At 45.9% G+C, this 19,095-nt stretch overlaps 1 protein-coding gene across 1 annotated transcript in view; it reads left to right on the forward strand.

Annotated features, from left to right (window-relative positions):
* GALNT17 (polypeptide N-acetylgalactosaminyltransferase 17) overlaps window positions 1-19,095 on the forward strand; it is a 429,083-nt gene that overhangs the window by 80,738 nt on the left and 329,250 nt on the right. The gene's annotated exons all lie outside the window — the stretch shown is intronic.

Here is a 19,095-nt window from a genome sequence, read left to right on the forward strand (position 1 = left end):
AAATCCATGAGTGGAAGACAAATTTCGGGGCTCTTATGAGTCATTTCTGTTCTTGATGTGGAGGGAAGTCCCCCAGCTATCCCCAGCAGCCCCTGATGTCCAGGCAAACAGAAGGACAGGATGCTCTGACTCTTCAAAGGTTTCTGTATCAATTCAGCAGATGTTAAGTGTGTGCTGGTAGCTGGGCCCTGGTCACAGGTATGGGCTGTCAGAAAGGGTGGGAATCCACCCACATTGTTCATAAAGTTTGGTGTTTGTGACAAGCTGTGCCCAGGGTAGGACCAGTTCCTTTTTAAGTCACCCCATGGTCAGAAAGGAAATAATGTGATGGAGCCAAGAGCAGCATCCTGCATCTCTGATGGTCTCAGACTGACTGAGCCAAATGCCAGCTCACCCTGACTCCCTAACTTTAACCCTTTACAGAGCAGATTTTAGGCATTACCCAGTCCAGACCAAAAACTGTTGAACCAGTGGCTGAGACTTATGGAAGAATGGCCTCAGGGAGTAGGTCCAGTTGAGTAAAGAGACAAGAGAATGGAGTGGGTTTGAACTGGAGAAGAGAAAACCAAGGCTATATCTTGTATTATTATTGCTGTTTCTGCTCTGTGCATCTCCCCACCCCCACCAATCTGTTAGCATTGGACAGATGCTGAGTGTCCAACTATAAGATAATTGGTTAAAATTAAAATAGGGTTATATCAGTTAAGAAAACATTCAGCCTCAAGAAACAGAAAACCAACTAACAGCAATTTAAATAAAGAGTTTGTTTTACCCAAGATCAAGAACTTTGGAATGGGCTGCTACTGCATAGAGTCAGAAGTTGAATAGCAGAGATTCCCTCATGGCCACAAAGAGGCTGCCGCAGCTCCAGACATACCACCTATGTTCAAGAAAGAGGATTAGAAGTTGGCACCAGCATCAGGGTAACAACAACTTTCTCAGGCTTCCCTCCCCATTTCCTGCATTAGATTTTTTTCCTTTATCTCTTTGGTCAGAACTTTGTCACCTGGCTAGTCACAGCTTCAGAGGAGGTTGGGATGGTGAGTATTTGGGGGCTGGCGTAACACTGCTTGGAGAAGGAAATGGCAACCCACTCCAGTGTTCTTGCCTGGAGAATCCCAGGGACGGGGGAGCCTGGTGGGCTGCCGTCTATGGGGTCGCACAGAGTGGGACACGACTGAAGTGACTTAGCAGCATAACATTGCTTGTGGACCTTTAGTATCTGGGCACCTGCAGAAAGAGAGAATTGTGAGCAGTAAACCCTGCCAAGGAGGCAGGGATGGAATCAAGGCTCATCCCTGGGTGTAGTTCGGGTGCCATAATCTTCTGGTTCTGCAGATCCCCACCTGTGATGGGTGTGTCCAGAGATAGGCCATGTAGGACAGTGGTTCTCAAAGTGTCCCTAGAAGAGCATGATTAGTATCACCTGGAAACTCATTAGACATGTAAATTCTCAGGCCCCTCCTGGACCTCTTGTATCGGAAATTCTAGGGTGGGGACCAGTGCTCTGTATGTTAAGAAGCCCTCTGGGTTATCCTGGTCCACATTTGGATTTGAGAACCACTGATTTAGGGGTGGGAAAGTCTGAGATCAGGATGCCAGCAAGGGCAGGTTCTGGTGAGAGCCTTCTTTCTGGCTTGTGGTCACCAAACCAGAAAGGTCAAGAGGTCACCTTCTTGCTGTGTCCTCACGTGATGGAAAGGAAGAGATGCAGGGAAACCCTACTTCCAGCCTCATTTCCATCCTACCATCATCTCTTTGAGGGTAGGGATTCAACATGTGAATTTTCAGGGCACACAAACATTCACTCCAAAATAATGGGATGGTAGGGTCTGGGTGGCTGGCCTCCCTTGGGACATAAGAGAGTCTTTAGCATCTCCAGCTCTAAGTCAGCATCCACTTTGGAGAATTCTCAGATTGCTATGGTGACCAGTGAGCCTGGGAAGCTTAGTGGGAGGGTCGTCAACTAAACCCCCAAGGCGAGCCCTCTGTTGCCTTCTCCCCAGGACTTGACTTCTTGTCCCCCTTTCTCTAATCACCCCCCATCTCACTGGGGCAAGGGTGACAGCTTCTCTTGGGGCCTTGGGGTCAGTGTCAATGGAGGGCACAGCCTTTCAGAGCATGCTGTACCTCTCCTGACCGCCCCAGGGCTCCTTGTATTTTAGCAGAGGTGCGGAGGGGACATCAGAAGGAGTGGGAGGCTAGGGGGTGGGATTTCATAGGGGATTTCACATAGTGATATATGTGTCCATGTGCATGTGCTAAATCGCTAGGCCACCTGGGAATTCCCCTCATCCCTTCCTTTTTGAGTGTGGAGTCTGTGAGTTATTGAGCTCTGGGCTTCATGGACTGTGGTGCCAGATTGAGGACCACTCCCAACTTTGTAGTCTTGCATCCTGTTTTCACGGAACTGGGATGAGATAGAGGAGGGAAAGGATGGAGCTGGAGCTGGGGAACACCTTTCCTAGACGGCCCATCCTGGATCACCATCTTGTCCTCTGTCCTGAAGGCTCCAAAGGTTGTGGCTGGGTGAAGGACTCATTAACTGGAAATCACATTCAATAGAAGTAGACCCTAGGATTCCAGTGGGTTAAACTGCAAAGAGAGCTACAACTCTAGAGGGTTTATGTTGGCACGACCAGCACAAGGGCTTCCTGGGTGGCGCTAGTGGTAAAAAACCTGCCTGCCAGTGCAGGAGACTTAAGAGACATGGGTTTGATCCCTGGGTCGGGAAGATCCCCTGGAGGAGGGCATAGCAACCCACTCTGAAGAATTCCATAGACAGAGGAGCCTAGCTATGGGTTATTGTTCATAGGATCACAAAGTCGGACACGACTGGAGTGACTTAGCATGCACGCATGCATGACCAGCACAACAGCTCTCTGTTGACCATATGGAAAGCCAAAGAATAGTAGAAGGTTACTTTGTGAGTCTGGAATCCAGACAAGGGAGCCAGATGAGTCAGGGTGTGATGCCCCCAGTCTAGGACAGCCGTTGTATCCATGTTGCCTCCTGGAGGGTGATCTTGTCTTGGGGGCTTTCATTCTGGGATTCCAGGCTGAGCTTGGTTCTTTGGCATACACACTATGGCTTTAGCTGTTTAATAGTGGATGAGCCTACTGTGTGGGAGCCATCCTGTCTCATTTGGATGACTTTGCACATTTGATTTTTGAGTTAGCATGTTCTGACATTACACTTAATCTTGGAGGATGAACAGGATATGAAAGGCGGGGTAGGGTGAAGGGAGGGAAACGAAGCTCTAACTCCCATGCCCTGGTCAGATGTTATGGAATGGACCTTCATCTATGGGCGTAGCTAACCATTGCTTACGGAGTTTTCTGATAAACCATAGAATTGGACCAGATGACTCTGTTCCCACTGTTGAAGCAAGCTGCAGTATAGGATGCTGCTTCTTGAGTTGGGGGATAAGTTTGGGGACATTAAATGGCTTTTTGTGCCTTGACTTCCCCTGCCTAGGGACTGTGGGGTCTCCTGCCTGTTAGCAGACACTGGAGTCTTAACTTTGCCCTTAATGACAAAAACTCAGTCTTCTCATCTTGGTTCAGTGCTCGGTTGGGAAAGGGACCCTCGGTCCAGGCTTTGAGACTTTGCTACTCAGCACAGCCTCCCTTACTCTGTATCTCTATTCTTCATAGTGCAACAATATTTCATTTTGCAGTTTCTGTTTGCTAAGGACCTGAAGTGACTTGGATGGAATTAACGCTGGAATAAATGATGTATGAAATGAGAAATCTTTGTCCGGTTCCGCACGGGGAAGGGAGAGGGGGAAAGAGGGCCATTGACAGAAGCACCGCTGTACAGAATTAGTGCCGATGAGACGGAAAACGCAGAAAAATGAGACAAAGGATCGTCAGATAGTTTCCTTCTTTTTTATTGAAAAGTCAGGCTTTTATCAGTCTCCCATCATGCCTCCCTTTCAGGCTCTCAGAGGTGGAAAGTGGATCTTAACACTAAATGGGATCCACTTAGTCCAGCCTCTGGCCTATGCTTTGTGGGGGCCTAGCACAGGGAAGGGTTTTGAAGGTGTATTTTTCTCCTTTCAGCCCTTCCTTCCTCTCGGGTGACCCCCCCTTCCCCTGAGTTATCAGTAACCCTCATCCTTTCATCTCTTTTGCTTTGAAAAATCTGCTAAGAAAAGGAGCTTACAGGCTCATCCGCACTGAGGTTTACATTGTGGACAGGGCTTCATTGCTTCCTTCTCTTGGGGTATTTTGATTTCGAATGGTGTGAAATCAAGATCCAAGAGCTGAACTTGGGAAACGAACGTTTTACACCAGAAAGCAGGCCATATCTTCTCGGGGTGCACATCCTTGGGGTTCAGCCACATGACCTCACTTCTCATAGCCCCTTGGCTGGATGAGCCCCGTCTCGTTTTGGGGGTGCTTTCTGCATGCTCTGCAAACCACGCATCCTGGGTGGCCACACCCTCTGTTGGTTGTAAGACTGTGTGATTCTTTATCCAAGGAGGAGACAGTTGCATTGTTTTGCCCCAGAGCTCCTGCCTGTCCCACCTGGAGGGCTGGCTGAGCTGGTGTCCCCTCCGTCACCAGGTGCTTCTGAATTTCCAGATGAAATCTCCAGGCTGTGCCATTGATCTGAACCAGAGCAACACTAACAAAAAGCATGGAATCCGGGCCAGCCCTCGGTGGGGGGGGCACCTGCCCTTGACTTCGCTCACAGCACTTCTGTGGGCTGTTTACAAAAACCGCACCTGCTGCTTTGCTGATGGTCGTGCTGGGGGAAAAAAAAATCACCATCTAAACAGTTGGAAGGAGAGAAGAAAAGAAAGCTAGTCCTAGGAAGGCAATGAGCCGTCCTCTGCTCTATTTTTGTCTCTGCTCCATGCTCGCTGAGTGTCCTTGAGGGACTTGCCTCCCTTCTTTGTCTTGGTTTGTTCCTGCCCTGGCAAAATTTCATGCATTGCTCGCCAGGACTCCCAGGAAATCTTATGCATTCCTGACAACGTTCAAGCCCATGCTTCATGGGGGGCCAGAGAGTGGGAGGTGGGGCCACTGGTCGTGAGAGGGGAGCAGCAGTCATCAGATTGTAAGCAAATTGAATTCTTCTTTGTTCTGCCCTGAAAGAGGGTCTCATTGTCCCCATCTGTAACCTAGAGAGGCTTCCCCTTCACGAACCGCATGGTGGGCAGAGTAGCTGACGCCTGCTGACTGTTTACTGTGTACTCTGCACCCACTTAGTGAGCATGAGTTTACTTGCTTCCTGTTTTTAAGATGAGAGAATTGGCACTCAGCGGGATCCAGTCGTTTTCCTGCAGCAGGATGGGACGGGCTCTCATTTTCAGGCCCCAGCCCACAGCCTAGCACATACTAGGTGCTCTATAGAAAGTGAAAGTGTTCATTGCTCAGTCTTGCTGACTCTTTGTGACCTCATGGACTGTAGCCCACCAGGTTCCTCTGTCCATGGGGTTCTCCAGGCAAGATTACTGGAGTGGGTTGCCATTTCTTTCTCCAGGGGATCTTCTCAACCCAGGGATTGAACCAGGTCTCCTGCATTGCAGGCAGATTCTTTTATTGTCTGAGCCCCCAGGGAAGCCCATATACATACACAGAGGATGGCTAAATCAGAGTTGGGGACCTGGGGGTGTTATCTATCCATGCTCTGCCCCTGCCTTTTGTTGTCTTGATTTATTAATATTTGCCTGTAAAATAGGTGTGTGGACCAGATGCCTGGATCCCAGGATGTGAGGGGGGATGGTTTAAGGAAGGTGGTTGTCAGCACCCCTGTCTACCCCTCCTGAGTTTGAAATCACTTGAGAGAGAAGCATAGAAATCAGGACAGTGGAGTCAAACAAACAGACAAACAAACAAAAACATATACTTTATTAGTGACAGAAGTTGGCTGGAAGGGTGTTGCTTAAATCTGTGGCCAGAGTGGGTTTTCTGCTCTTTCATCCCAGAATAAAACTTACCTGCAGAACATAGCCAGAGCTGGTCAGTTCCCCTGTGGGACAGACCTAGTTCCATTGGTAGAGCACAGACCATACCCTGTCTGTAGCAGGCAGAGGAGGGAGAGAGAGAGAGAGAGAGAGAGAGAGAGAGAGAGAGAGAATGAGGGCTCCCAGGTAGGCTGAGCCAAGAGCAGTGATTTTCTTCCTTACTCTTTCCTTCGGGTGGGTCATTATGGTTCTGGGGTGGGGGCAGGGAATGTGAGGCGTGGGAGAGAGGTGACTTCTGAAGCCTTTCACCTTTGCATCTGGCTACATTCAGTATTTGTTAAACTGATGGGTTAATTACGAAAGGCTGGGGGATTGCAGGTTCCCCAGCCATAGGCATTTCTCAGATTCTGTCTTTGCTCTTGACCCCAGTAAAATGATGAAATGACACCTCACTTGATATGCCGGTAAAACTCTGCCATTATCATCACAAGGAGGTCACGATAAGCAGCCTTTGAGGTGGCCCCCAGGATCCCAGCCTTCCGTATGTACACACTTGTGGAGGAGGGCATGGCAACCCACTCCAGTATTCTTGCCTGGAGAATCCCATGGACAGAGGAGCCTGGTGGGCAGTAGTCCATAGGTCAGCAAAGAGTCCAACATGATTGAAGTGACTCAGCATCCGTGCATGATCCTCTCTCCCAAGGGTGGTAGAACTGTTGATTCCTTCTAATAAACACAGTATAGCAGGTATGCCATATGACCTTGTGAAATTAGGTTATAAAGTGACTGTGGCTTCCATCTGGGGGTGGCCTCAGATCACTCACCTGGGAGAGCCAGCTGCCACGTCAAGACGCAGCCCTGTAGAGAGGCCCATGTGGCCAAGGATGGAGGTCTGTCAGACATGCACGTGAGCCTGGAAGAGCCTTCATCCCACTCATCCCCATGCTGAGCTTTCAGATGAGACAGTGGCCCTGGCTGACAATTCAATTGCATCCCAGTGAGAAACCTTGAGCCGGAGACACCAAGCTAAGCTGTGCCCAGATCTCCGACCCTTAGAAACTGTGAGGTGATAAATACTATTTAATTCAGAAAAATATTTATTTATTTATTTGGCTGCATCAGGTCTTAGCTGTGGGGTGCAGGATCTCCGTCGTATCATACGGATCTTTCACTGTGGTGCACGGGCCCTCTAGTTGTGGCGTGTGGGCTCAGTGGTTGCGGTACACAGACTCAGTTGCTCCAAGATCCCCGAGGCAGGTGGGATCTTTATTCCCTGACCAGGGATAACACCCTCATCCCCTGCATTTCAAGGTGGATTCTTAACCTCTGGACCACCAGTGAAGTCCCAACAAATACTATTTTAAGCCACTACATTTTGGAGTAATTTTTTTATGTGATGATAGATAACTAAGACAGAAGTCCCGATAAAGACTATTTTTAAGGCACTACGTTTTGGAGTAATTTTTTATGTGATGATTGATAACTAGTACAGATGTCCCAATAAATACTATTTTCAGCCACTACATTTTGGAGTAATTTTTTATGTGATGATAGATAACTAAGACAGAAGTTTCCTCTCCTTGCACAGAGGGTCCTATAAAGTATTAATAGCATGGCCAGGAAGGCCCAGTGAAGTCTTAACCACACTCTCTTTTATTCAGAAAGAACCAAGCTGCTTGAATCAGCTCAGCCAAACCACACCCAGGATTTTGTTTTGTTTTGTTTTCACCCCAAGCCCCAGACGGGGGACACACAGGAGCTGGAGCATGTGATGAGGTTCTGCAAACAGGTTTAAAAATTACATTCCTAGCTCACACGATGAAATTTAAGCCATCCATTTAGGAAACACTGAGCATAGCTGGGAAAATGATTTTTATGTTATTACTCTTCAAGAACAAAGTGATAAGTGACTTTGGAGTCGGAGGAGGTGGTGGTTTGCAGAGTTTATGAAAAATAAGCTGTCATCTTTGCCCTAAATTACATCAGAGTCGCTGGGAGTTAAAACTCAGTTTTCCTAAATTTGGGTGTTTTAAGGGACCTTGGACATATTGAAATAAAAGGATGCCTCACAGTTATGCAGAAACGACTTTTCGCACCTCTTTCCTTAGAGGATGGGGCATTAAAAGCAGCTCGCTCACTCTTTAAAATTCTTCCCAGGTAGCTGCTGTGCGGTGCCTGGGGAAGAGCTGGAAATAGACAGAGATACATGTGTGTTGCCCCAGTCTCCTGAGCCCAGACTGGAGGAATTGTCAATTATATTTAGATAAGACATAGCTCAGATATCAGCTATACATTCTAGTGGCATTTGGGAGATCTGGTTGTTCCGTTTCACTGTCTGAGCTTGTCCATAAGATCTTGGAAAGTGTCTTGTTTTACCTATATATGTAGCAAAGCTATTCCCAAAGGCAAACATTCCCAAGGAGACTAATGCCCTTGGGTGACCCTTTGCCTTCTCGTTTCCTCTTTCCTCCCTGGTTTAGCTGGTCTGGGAAGGGCTGTGATGGGAGAGTTGTTTGGGTAAGTGAACTCTTTGGGGACAGACATCATGCTTCCTTTGTGTCCTCCACTTTGCGATGAGGATTGTTTGTGGTCCCCCACCCTGGCTTCTGAGCTCCCCGTCTTCCCTAGATATAGATGCTTTGTGGCTGGATACACGGCTGCTGCTGCTAAGTCACTTCAGTCATGTCCGACTCTGTGCGACCCCATAGACGGCAGCCCACCAGGCTCCCCTGTCCCTGGGATTTTCCAGGCAAGAGTACTGGAGTGGGGGGATACACGGCTACCTGGAAGAATACTACATTTCTCAGCGCTGTGGTTCCAGAGATGGGAACTGATGAGATTTGCCCTGTGCTGTTTCCACACTTGCCCTCAATGGAAGGAGAATGCATTCCTCTTCCCCCTCCCTGCTGGCTGGAATGCATGTGTAGTTTTGAGCCACCTTGGACCACAAGGAAGAGGGTGACAAGCTAGGTGTGGTGCGGAAGAGCAAAACAAGGTTGCTACCTGCCTTGCTTCCGCCCCCGCCAGCGTCATTTCTGGTCTCCATCACACACAGTGGTTAACATCCTGACTCGTACCCCTTTCTCTCTCCCGGGATGCCTAGAGAAGGTACTCAGGATTCGCTGAATTATGGGGTTGGACACAAGTCACCACCCTGGGTAAAGACAACCTCTGCAGATAACCTCTGCCTTCCTTCTTCAGCCTGTCGCCTCCAGCCACTTAGATCATTAGAATCTAATGATCTTCTAGATCATCTCTCTAGTCCCCCCTTCACTAGCATAAATTTTTGCACATTTTTCTTGGCCAGTCTAGCTCCCAGCTTGATGATGCCTAACATTACAGGGCAGTCTTAGGGATTTTTTGGTTTGTCTTGGCTGAACCTCGCAGGATGTGGGGTCTTAGTTCCCTGACCAGGGATTGAATGCATATCCCCTGCAGTGGAAGCTTGGAGTCTTAACCCCTGGACTGCCAGGGAAGTCCCTGTGGGGCAGTTTTTGAAAATGATTTATTTATTTCTGGCTGCACTGGATCTTCCTCGCTGCGCCTGGGCCTTCTCCAGTTGCGTGAGCAGGGCTCCTCTCTAGTTGTGTGTGAGGGCGTCTCATTGCAGTGGCTCCTCTTGTTGCACACCACCGGCTCTAGATCCACAGGCTTCAGGAGTTGTGGCACATGGGCTTAGTTGTCCCACGACATGTGGGATCTTCCTACACTAGGCATTGAACCCGTGTCCCCTGCATTGGCAAGCAGATTCTTCACCACTGAGCCACCAGGGAAGCCCTATGGGGCAGTCTTAATTGTACCAACTTCCACCTTTGATCTTATCCACGTTTTCCCTTTCAAGCCCTCTCCAAACAATCCACTGGGGGCAGATTTTTCAGGGAGGCAGTGATAAACAGAGTGCAAGCTCATGTAAAAATGAAAAATGTCCATAAATTGGACTTGACAGTTCAGAGGTCGTGGGTGTCCTTGGCCTCTGAGAAAAGGGGTGGCAGCCAGATGGAAGTGGGCTGAGATGTGAGGTGGGAAAATGAGAAAAGGGAGCTGATGGATTGAGATCTGATCGGAAGAGAGTTGGAGGCGCCAGGTTACAGGAAGTGTTTGCTGTGTCTTTCATTAGGACTCCAGGGAATTGAACAGATTTGGCAGAGTTCAGACTGAGGGGAGAGGGAAAGAGGCAGGGCAGAGAAGGTGTGGCTGCTGATCGTTGTCCCTGGAGAGGGGGGAGGGCAGTGGGATGAAATTGGGCTGCTCAACTGTGAGCAGATGGAGAGACATTTCATCCTTTTGGACCAGAAGGAGGGAGGAGAGATGTGCAAAAGGGATTTGCTATGAAGCCCTAGCAAATCTTTTTTGTCCAGAAGCCCAGGGAGATAAGCTTGGTGGAATTAATGAGGTAGGAGGCAAGGCTGTGTGCCGAGTACAGGGGTGAACTTTCAACAAGAAGCTGGAGTAATGTAGTCACGATTTGCAACAGTTGTGATGGGCGAGGGAGGGGAAGCCTTAAAGACCTGTATGAGGGCTGACCATGGTGCCCAGCTGACGTTCTAGAGCTTCCAAAACTCACTTGTAGAGACATTTCGCATGATGACTTGTGTGTGTCCATGGTGATACAGGCCCAGAGATTGTGGATTTTAGTTTTCATCCAGGGGTCGGGTTGGGTGGTACTCTGTAAGGCCAGGGTTGCTTGGGAGTGGAAATGAGAGTTAAAGAACAGTGCACGGGACTTCCCTGGTGGTCCAGTGGTTAAGACTCCGGCCTCCAATGCAGGAGGTGCAAGATTGATCACTGCTCAGGGAGCTAAGATTCCACATGTCTTGTGGCCAGAAAACCAAAACATGAAACAGAAGCAATATTGTAACAAATTCAATAAAGACTTTAAAAATGGTCCACACTAGGCTTCCCAGGTGGCACTAGTGGTAAACAATCTGCTGCCAATACAGGAGATGAAAGTGACTCAAGTTCGATCCCTGGGTTGGGAAGATCCCATGAAGTAGGAAATGGAAACCCGCTCCAATGTTCTTGCCTGGAAAATTCCGAGGACGGGGAGCCCGGTGGGCTCCATCCATGGGGTCACAAAGAGTCGGATATGACTAAGTGACTAAGCACACATGCATCAAAAAAAACTAAAAAAAAGAAAAAAGAACATTGCGGGGGCCGACCTTGGGCTCTAGGCAGGTAGAGAAACGGCACTGCAGGAGACGCTGCCTTGTTAGGGCAGTTCCCCTGAAGGCAGGGGATGCGTGTGGGAGGCGGAAGACTCTGCTCAGGTTTCTTCCAGGTGCGGACAGGGAATGTGTCCTTCTGGCCCCAGAAGATGCTCTCTTTATCTCATTAGGACAGGCCTGTGTGTTTTCCTGCCCATCCACCTTTGGTCTTCAGTCTAGTCTCTTCCTTGAATCTCCTGACCTCCCGCTGCCCCCACCTCTGCCCCAGGGTCCAGCCCCCACCACGCCATGCCTATCCCTATTCAGTACAGATTTCTCCTGGCTGTGCAGGCATTGTCTGGACTGTTCTCGATCAGTTCTTCTTAGGTGTCTCATCATGGGTCTGCTCTCATCATGGAGAAAGCTTGCCATTGTCATTCTGGCTTTGACTGAGCACCCAGACCCTGTCAGCTCTTCCTAGCCCTCAGAGATCTGAGACCATTGCATCCCATTCTGGGACTTGTTCATTCTTTTAGGAGAGAGTGAGAGCTTGGAGGGCAGGAGCTGAGGTTTGAAGTCATAGAGACACAAATTTGACCTTCACTCTGGTGGGCTACAGTCCATGGGGTCACAAAGAGTCAGACATGACTGAAGCGACTGAGCACGCACGCACACAGTGCCTTTTGTTAGCTGTGTTGAGCTGAGCAGGTTATTCAGCCTCTTTATTCTCATCTGTAAAATGGTGATAGTCCAAGTTCCAACTTCTTAGGCTTGGGGTGACGAATAAAAGAGTTTCCACGAGAGCTTTGTGGGGATGAAGCTCTCAGAATGAACACAGCCTGTGGAATGCCTAACATTGCCAAAACTTGGATTGGAAATCAACCAAAGAAACCATCCATCTGTTGGGAAGGACTGCCCCATGAAGAAATGGGTATTTCTAAGGAAAAGCAATTCGTCCGTGTCCCATAGCCCCACCCTAGACACTCCCAAATCCCCCAGGTGTTTGTTGTTTATGGAGTCATAGACAACAAGCCATTCAGTAATTACATTCCAGTCTTGGGCATCCAGTCACCCTCGTCTTCTCCCCACCGGCTGTGTGGAACCTTTGTCACAGCCCACAAATCGTGTGATTGCGATCTGTGGTTTGTTCTAACTGAATGCACTCTGCATAGTAATCGAGAGGATTCTGTGGCAGCCCTGGTAAGAGTATGTGCTGAAAAGATGGGCTCTTTTCAAAACCAACTTGATGTGGGGACTGCTGGGCCATTTTTTCCTTTGCACTGCCTGTCACCCAAGATGTAAAGGAGGGCAAGGGTCTGAGGTTGTCCACATTAATGGAGACCCTGCAAGCAAATCCTTGGGCTGCTGGGAAAGGAAGAGGCAGGCAGAATATACAGCCCCAGGCTGCGAGCCGTTGGAGAAACACTGGCTGGGAAGTGGTGGGGCCCCTGAAGGCTTGTGTTACTCCTGTGTTGCTATGAACGGTTCTGTGGATACTGGGGACTGCACCAGTTGGGTGTTTGGGATTTTTGGCTCTCTGATGGGCAAAGCCTAGAGATAATTAAATGAAACCCTGTGTGTAAATCAGTATTTCAAATTAGCTTTCTGGAAATGAAAAAAATTGAGGAAAAATAAAGGGCAGAAAACACTCTAAAAGCATAGGAAACCAGTAGGTGAAGGCTAGCGTGAATTGTGAAATTTCGAGAGGAGAAATTTTTGCAAAGAAATACTTGTTCCCTGATATAGTTAAAATTTTGCCAGGACCCATAGGCTCCCAGCATTCTGGTGGCCTTGTAAATTTAGAGTCACACTTTTGAAAAGCCATTTGGAAGTGCATCTCATGAGCCATAAAAATATTTCATACCTTCTGAGCTAGTAATCTCCCTTCTGGGAATCTATCCTAAGGCCATCAATCTGAAAGAAAAAAAAAGTTCCACATGCATAAAAATGCTGATTGCCTCATTGCTTTTAATATTAAGAATTTGGGAGCCACCTCAAAGGCCAACAGGAATGGAATGGCCGTTGAAATGATGGTACATTGAATCAGAGTATCATGCATTCATTAACATTATAATTATGAATACCATGTAGAAGCATGCATATATCTGAAATATTAATAGCAACCTCTTATAAGTGAAAGTAAGCATAATGTAAGATGCTGTCCGAACTGTGATTTATTTATAAAGATGTGTACATATGAATAGGGCCTGGAAGGAATGTGCAGAGAATGAGAACGAAGGCTTCGTGGGGTGGAAACAGGAGGGCTTGTTTTTCCTTCCTGAGTGTCTCCAGTATTGCCGCTAGAGGTCAGATCCCAGTTTGGTCACCAGCTCACGTCCGTTTTGTCATCTGTAAAACGGCAGTGTTACCACCTCGCCTCCCTCCACGTTCTGTTCACGGCCCATCCGCCCATTCTTTTAGACTTCTCCATCCCCCTGGGGTAGGTGCTTACAGTCAGGCAGGAGAGCTTGAGAGTAAGTCACTGGGGGTGGGGTTGGACTTCCAGATTCACGTGGTTTGACTCCTTACTTACCTCTCCATCCGGTCTGCTTCCCCTCTGCTTTCCTGACGCTTCCTAAGTGTGCTGTGAGAGCTGAGGTAATGTATGCTCCCTTTGGGCCCGGCATTTAGTATAAATTCAGTAAACAGTAGCTGCTAATCACCATCCTCATTATAATGTTTGCATGATAAAGTAATAAGAAAAAATAGCAAAAGTAGAATTGGTACCTTGGGGTTCATGGAGATGCTGAGTAAAACTCCCAGATAGTATTTCCAGATACCTGTCCTCTTGGAATGAATTCTTAAGGTCCATCTTTAAACCACGGCATCTGTTACAGATTTTCTGTTATGTGGGATAAGCATGCCTTCTGCAATGATACCTAAACTATTGCCTTTGTTCAACAAAGCCTTATTATAATGAACACTGGATACTTTCAGCTTAGATGACACCAAAGTAATACTGATTTTTGACCAGCTGGGTCAGAAACAACAATAGCTCTCTCTAGTTAGATCTTTCTCTCTCTCTTTTTTAAAAAGTATTTATTTGGCTTCTCCAGGTCTTAGTTGCAACACAGAATCTTTTAGTTGTGACATGTGGGATCTAGCTCCCTGACCAGAGATCCAACCCGGGCCCCCTGCGTTGGGAACATGGTCTTAGGCACTGGATTACCAGGGAAGTCCCTTTCTTTTCTTATATGATGCTTTGTCTTTCTTTGACACTCTACCCTTCTTTCAAAGCATTTTCGTATTTATTGTTTTCTCTCCTGAAGTTGGTAAGCTATGTGGTTGGTCTCCCCATTTAACAGATTGTGCTTTCTCATTTAAAAAAAATGTTTATGCTGATTGGTGAAAAATGTTGAGCACACTCTCTAATACCTGTATAGTTGTTGATTTATAAATTATATGCACAGACTACAGTACTGAGGGATCATCTGTAAAAGCATGAGATGATAAGATGAAATAAGCAGTGTTTAAAAAATAGTTTTCATAGTGTTTTATTTAATAGTATAGGAGGCCTTTTTGTTCTCATTAAAATATCATGACTAGTCATATTTTCAATCAGAGCAGTGTGAGGCGATATATTTTACTGTTTTCAAAATCTTGATTTAATACTTTGTGTTACAGTAATTCAAATGTCTGGTTTTAATTCACTTATTCTTGGGCTCAGTAGCTGAAAAGGTACCTTGAGATGTGTAGAGCCAACTGGAAGAAGTTCATCGATGACGGTGCTTACTAAATTATGACTCTCATTTTTCAATCTCATCCATGTATTATGCAAAGGTTTTTGTTGAAATTCAGCAAGTAAATTTCCATTTTTCATGATGTCAGCCACTTGTTCTTGTAAACTAACTGAAAGGTGCCATATTTTAATATTTTTAACAAATAGGTTCAAAGCCTGTCGAAATTCTTCATTTGGAAAATGTTTAAAAGACTAGACAAATCCATTTCCAAGTTTTTGAAGTGTGCAGATATGAATTTTTATAAATCAAACTCCAGCACTTTCAGCTACAAATCATTAATCATGGAAATGTTTCTCAACGTCCATTTTCAAAATGTCTCTCCAATAGAACACTTCTATTTTTGGGGGAAAACATTGCTTTCTCATCTACTGTTAAAATGTCATCTGTACCTTGAGGGAACAAATTAAGTATGTTTATTTTTCCTGGAAATATCTTCTGGATGCCATATGCTCTTGATAGTCACCTATCATCTAAGAATAGGTCATCAAATTTTGAGCTTAAAAAAAGAATGCATAACATATTTTTACATTTGTAACTCCTCTAAAGTTCTTTGACACTCGATAACCAGCAAACTTCTGGGTGTCCCAGAAGATAGAGGTCACTGCCTGTTTTATTCACAAAGTTAGGTAAAAATGCAGCTGCATTGGGATTTCCCTCAGGGTCCATTGGTTAAGACCTCGCCTTCCAATGCAGGGGGTGCAGGTTCAATCTCTGCTTGGGAAGCTGAGATCCCACCTACCTTGTGGCCAAAAAAAGCAAAGCATAAAACAGAAGCAGTATTGTAACAAATTAAATAAAGACTTTAAAATATTCCACATCAAAAAAATCTTTTAAAAAAAGATGCAACTGTATTTTAAATACCTTGTGGTTTTTTTTCTTTTTAAGATTTTATTTATTTAATTTATTTTTAATTGGAGAATAATTGCTTTATAATATTCTGTTGGCCTGCCATACAACAACATGAATCAGCCATAAGTATACATAGGTCCCCTCCCTCTTGAACCTTCCCACCCAGCCCCGACCCCCATCCTACCCCTTCCCGGCTGTCACAGAGTATGGTTGAGCTCCCTGTGTTATATAGCAACTTCCCATTAACTATTTTGGGCTTCCCTGATAAAAAATCTGCTTGCAATGCCAGAGACCCAGATTCGATCCCTGGGTCAGGAAGATCCTCTGGAGAAGGGAATGGCTACACACTCTAGTATTCTTGCCTGGAGAATTCCATGAACAGAGGAGCCTGGTGGGCTACAGTCCATGGGATTGCAAAGAGCTGGACATGACTGAGTGACGAACACTTTGGTTAGCTGTTATACATATGGTAATGTATATGTTTCAATGCTACTGTCTCAGTTTGTCCCACCTTCTCCTTCCCCTGCTGTGTCCAGAGTCTGTTCGCTATGTCTCTGTCTCTATTCCTGCCCTGCAAATAGGTTCATCAGTCCCATTTTTCTTGATTCCATTTGTATGCGTTAATATACAATATTGTTTTTCTCTTTCTGACTTCCTTCACTCTGTATAACAGGCTCTAGGTTCATCCACCTCACTGGAACTGACTCAAATGTGTTCCTTGTCTTTTTACAATTGGTATCCTGAAGGCTTTGGTGCTACAGTCTTGCTACAGTCACTGGCCGGGGTGATGGAGCGAGTGAATTTCTAAGTGCTCCTAGCTCTGTTACTGTATCTCCCAAACCCTGCTTTGATTCAGGCAGAGCAACCTCTGCATTAGGAGCTACATTCAGACTGTCTCCCTCTGGAACTAGATTCTCATTTAAGAAGCCGTTCAGTTCTGAATATGAATTTACTGTAAATCTTTCGTTAATCGACTCGCACAAAAGCTTGCACTTTGTGTGTGTCATTACAGAGATGGAATCTAGCAAATGCCACAGACTGAACTGTTATGAACCCATCACCCCAGAGAACCGAGCCAGGCCCCATGCTGTGTGAATCTTTCTCATGTTTCTCTCTTCAAATTGTCACCAGTGTTTTCCATACATTTTTCAAAGGTATTTGCTGACAAAGACATGTGTGCATTTAATTTACGGCCAGATTGCGGAGCTTGTGATGGTTCAGCTAGTTTTGTTGCTGCTGGGAGCACAACAATCTCACCCAGGTGGCTTCTCTGCCTTTTGCAGTCAGAAGCCTTCAAAGAGAGTCAAGATGTTTATATTTGGCTGGAGGAAAATTTGGAAGGTGCTTGGATTGTGTCTGGTATGATGTTAAATATCACTGAAAACATTGTGAGATGTGTCTTCAATTTCTGTATGTTTCATTTTTAAATGTCATCTCAAGGGAGACAGTTTCTTGCTATGCTTAGTTAATAGCTCATGGCACAATCTAGTCTTTCTCTTTGCTCTAACATAGTATTTAACATAGTATTTAATTTTTATTTTTTAAAAGTTTTTATTGGAGTGTAGTTGATTTTCTATGTTGTGTTAGTTTCAGGTGTACCACAAAGTGAATTGTTAAACATTTACCTATATCCATTCTGTTTTTAGATTCTTTTCCTGTATAGGCCATTACAGAGTATTAAGTAACATTCCTTGTGCTATATAGTAGGTCCTTATTAGTCATCTATTAAATTTGGCTCAGATGGTAAATAGTCTGCCTGCAATGCAGGAGACCTGGGTTCAAAACCTGGGTTGGGATGGTCTCTTGGAGAAGGGAATGGCAACCCACTCCAGTATTCTTGTCTGGAGAATTTCATGAACAAAGGAGCCTGGTAGGCTACAGTCCATGGAGTCACAAAGAGTTGGACACAACTGAGCGAGTTTCACTTATTAATTTAATTAATTAATTTTAAGGCCGTGTTGTGCAGCATGTGGGATCTTAGGTCCCCAACCAGGAATTGAACGCATGTCCCCTGCGTTGAGAGTGACAAGTCTTAAACCACTGGACCACAGGGGAAGTCTCATTATCTGTTTTATATATGGTAGTGTATATGCAGGTCAGGAAGCAACAGTTAGAACTGGACATGGAACAACAGACTGGTTCCAAATAGGAAAAGGAGTACATCAAGGCTGTATATTGTCACCCTGTTTATTTAACTTATATGCAGAGTACATCATGAGAAATGCTGGACTGGAAGAAACACAAGCTGGAATCAAGATTGCCAGGAGAAATATCAGTAACCTCAGATATGCAGATGACACCACCCTTATGGCAGAAAGTGAAGAGGAACTCAAAAGCCTCTTGATGAAAGTGAAAGTGGAGAGTGAAAAAGTTGGCTTAAAGCTCAACATTCAGAAAACGAAGATCATGGCATCTGGTCCCATCACTATTTCATGGGAAATAGATGGGGAAACAGTGGAAACAGTGTCAGACTTTATTTTTCTGGGCTCCAGAATCACTGCAGATGGTGCCTGCAGCCATGAAATTAAAAGATTCTTACTCCTTGGAAGGAAAGTTATGACCAACCTAGATAGCATATTCAAAAGCAGAGACATTACTTTGCCAACAAAGGTTCATCTAGTCAAGGCTATGGTTTTTCCTGTGGTCATGTATGGATGTGAGAGTTGGACTGTGAAGAAGGCTGAGTGCCGAAGAATTGATGCTTTTGAACTGTGGTGTTGGAGAAGACTCTTGAGAGTCCCTTGGACTGCAAAGAGATCCAACCAGTCCATTCTGAAGGAGAGCAGCCCTGGGATTTCTTTGGAAGGAATGATGCTGAAGCTGAAACTCCAGTACTTTGGCCACCTCATGCGAAGAGTTGACTCATTGGAAAAGACTCTGATGCTGGGAGGGATTGGGGGCAGGAGGAGAAGGGGACGACAGAGGATGAGATGGCTGGATGGCATCACTGACTCGATGGACGTGAGTCTCAGTGAACTCTGGTAGTTGGTGTTGGACAGGGAGGCCTGGCGTGCTGCGATTCATAGGGTCACAAAGAGTCGGACACAACTGAGTGACTGATCTGATCTGATCTGATATGTCCATACTGATTTCCTGATTTATTCCCCCCCCACTTACCTGCCAGTAAGCACAAGTTTGCTTTCTACATCTGGGGCTCTATTTCTGTTTTGTAAATAAGTTCATTTGCACCCTTTTTTTAAGATTCTAAAGGCATCACTGACTTAATGGACATGAATTTGAACAAGCTCTGGGAGCTGGTGAAGGACAGGGCAAACCTGGTGTGCTGCAGTCCTTGGGGTTGCAAAGAGTTGAACACGACTGAGCAATTGAACTAAACTGAACTTTCAGACTCTATGTATAAGCCATATCATATGATACTTATCTTTGTCTGTCTGACTCCCTTCACTTAGTTTTCTTAAGGTTAGGGTCACTGTTTGATAGTGGA

The sequence above is a fragment of the Bos mutus genome, chromosome 25, assembly GCF_027580195.1.
Source record: "Bos mutus isolate GX-2022 chromosome 25, NWIPB_WYAK_1.1, whole genome shotgun sequence".
In the NCBI taxonomy this organism is placed as follows: domain Eukaryota; kingdom Metazoa; phylum Chordata; class Mammalia; order Artiodactyla; family Bovidae; genus Bos; species Bos mutus.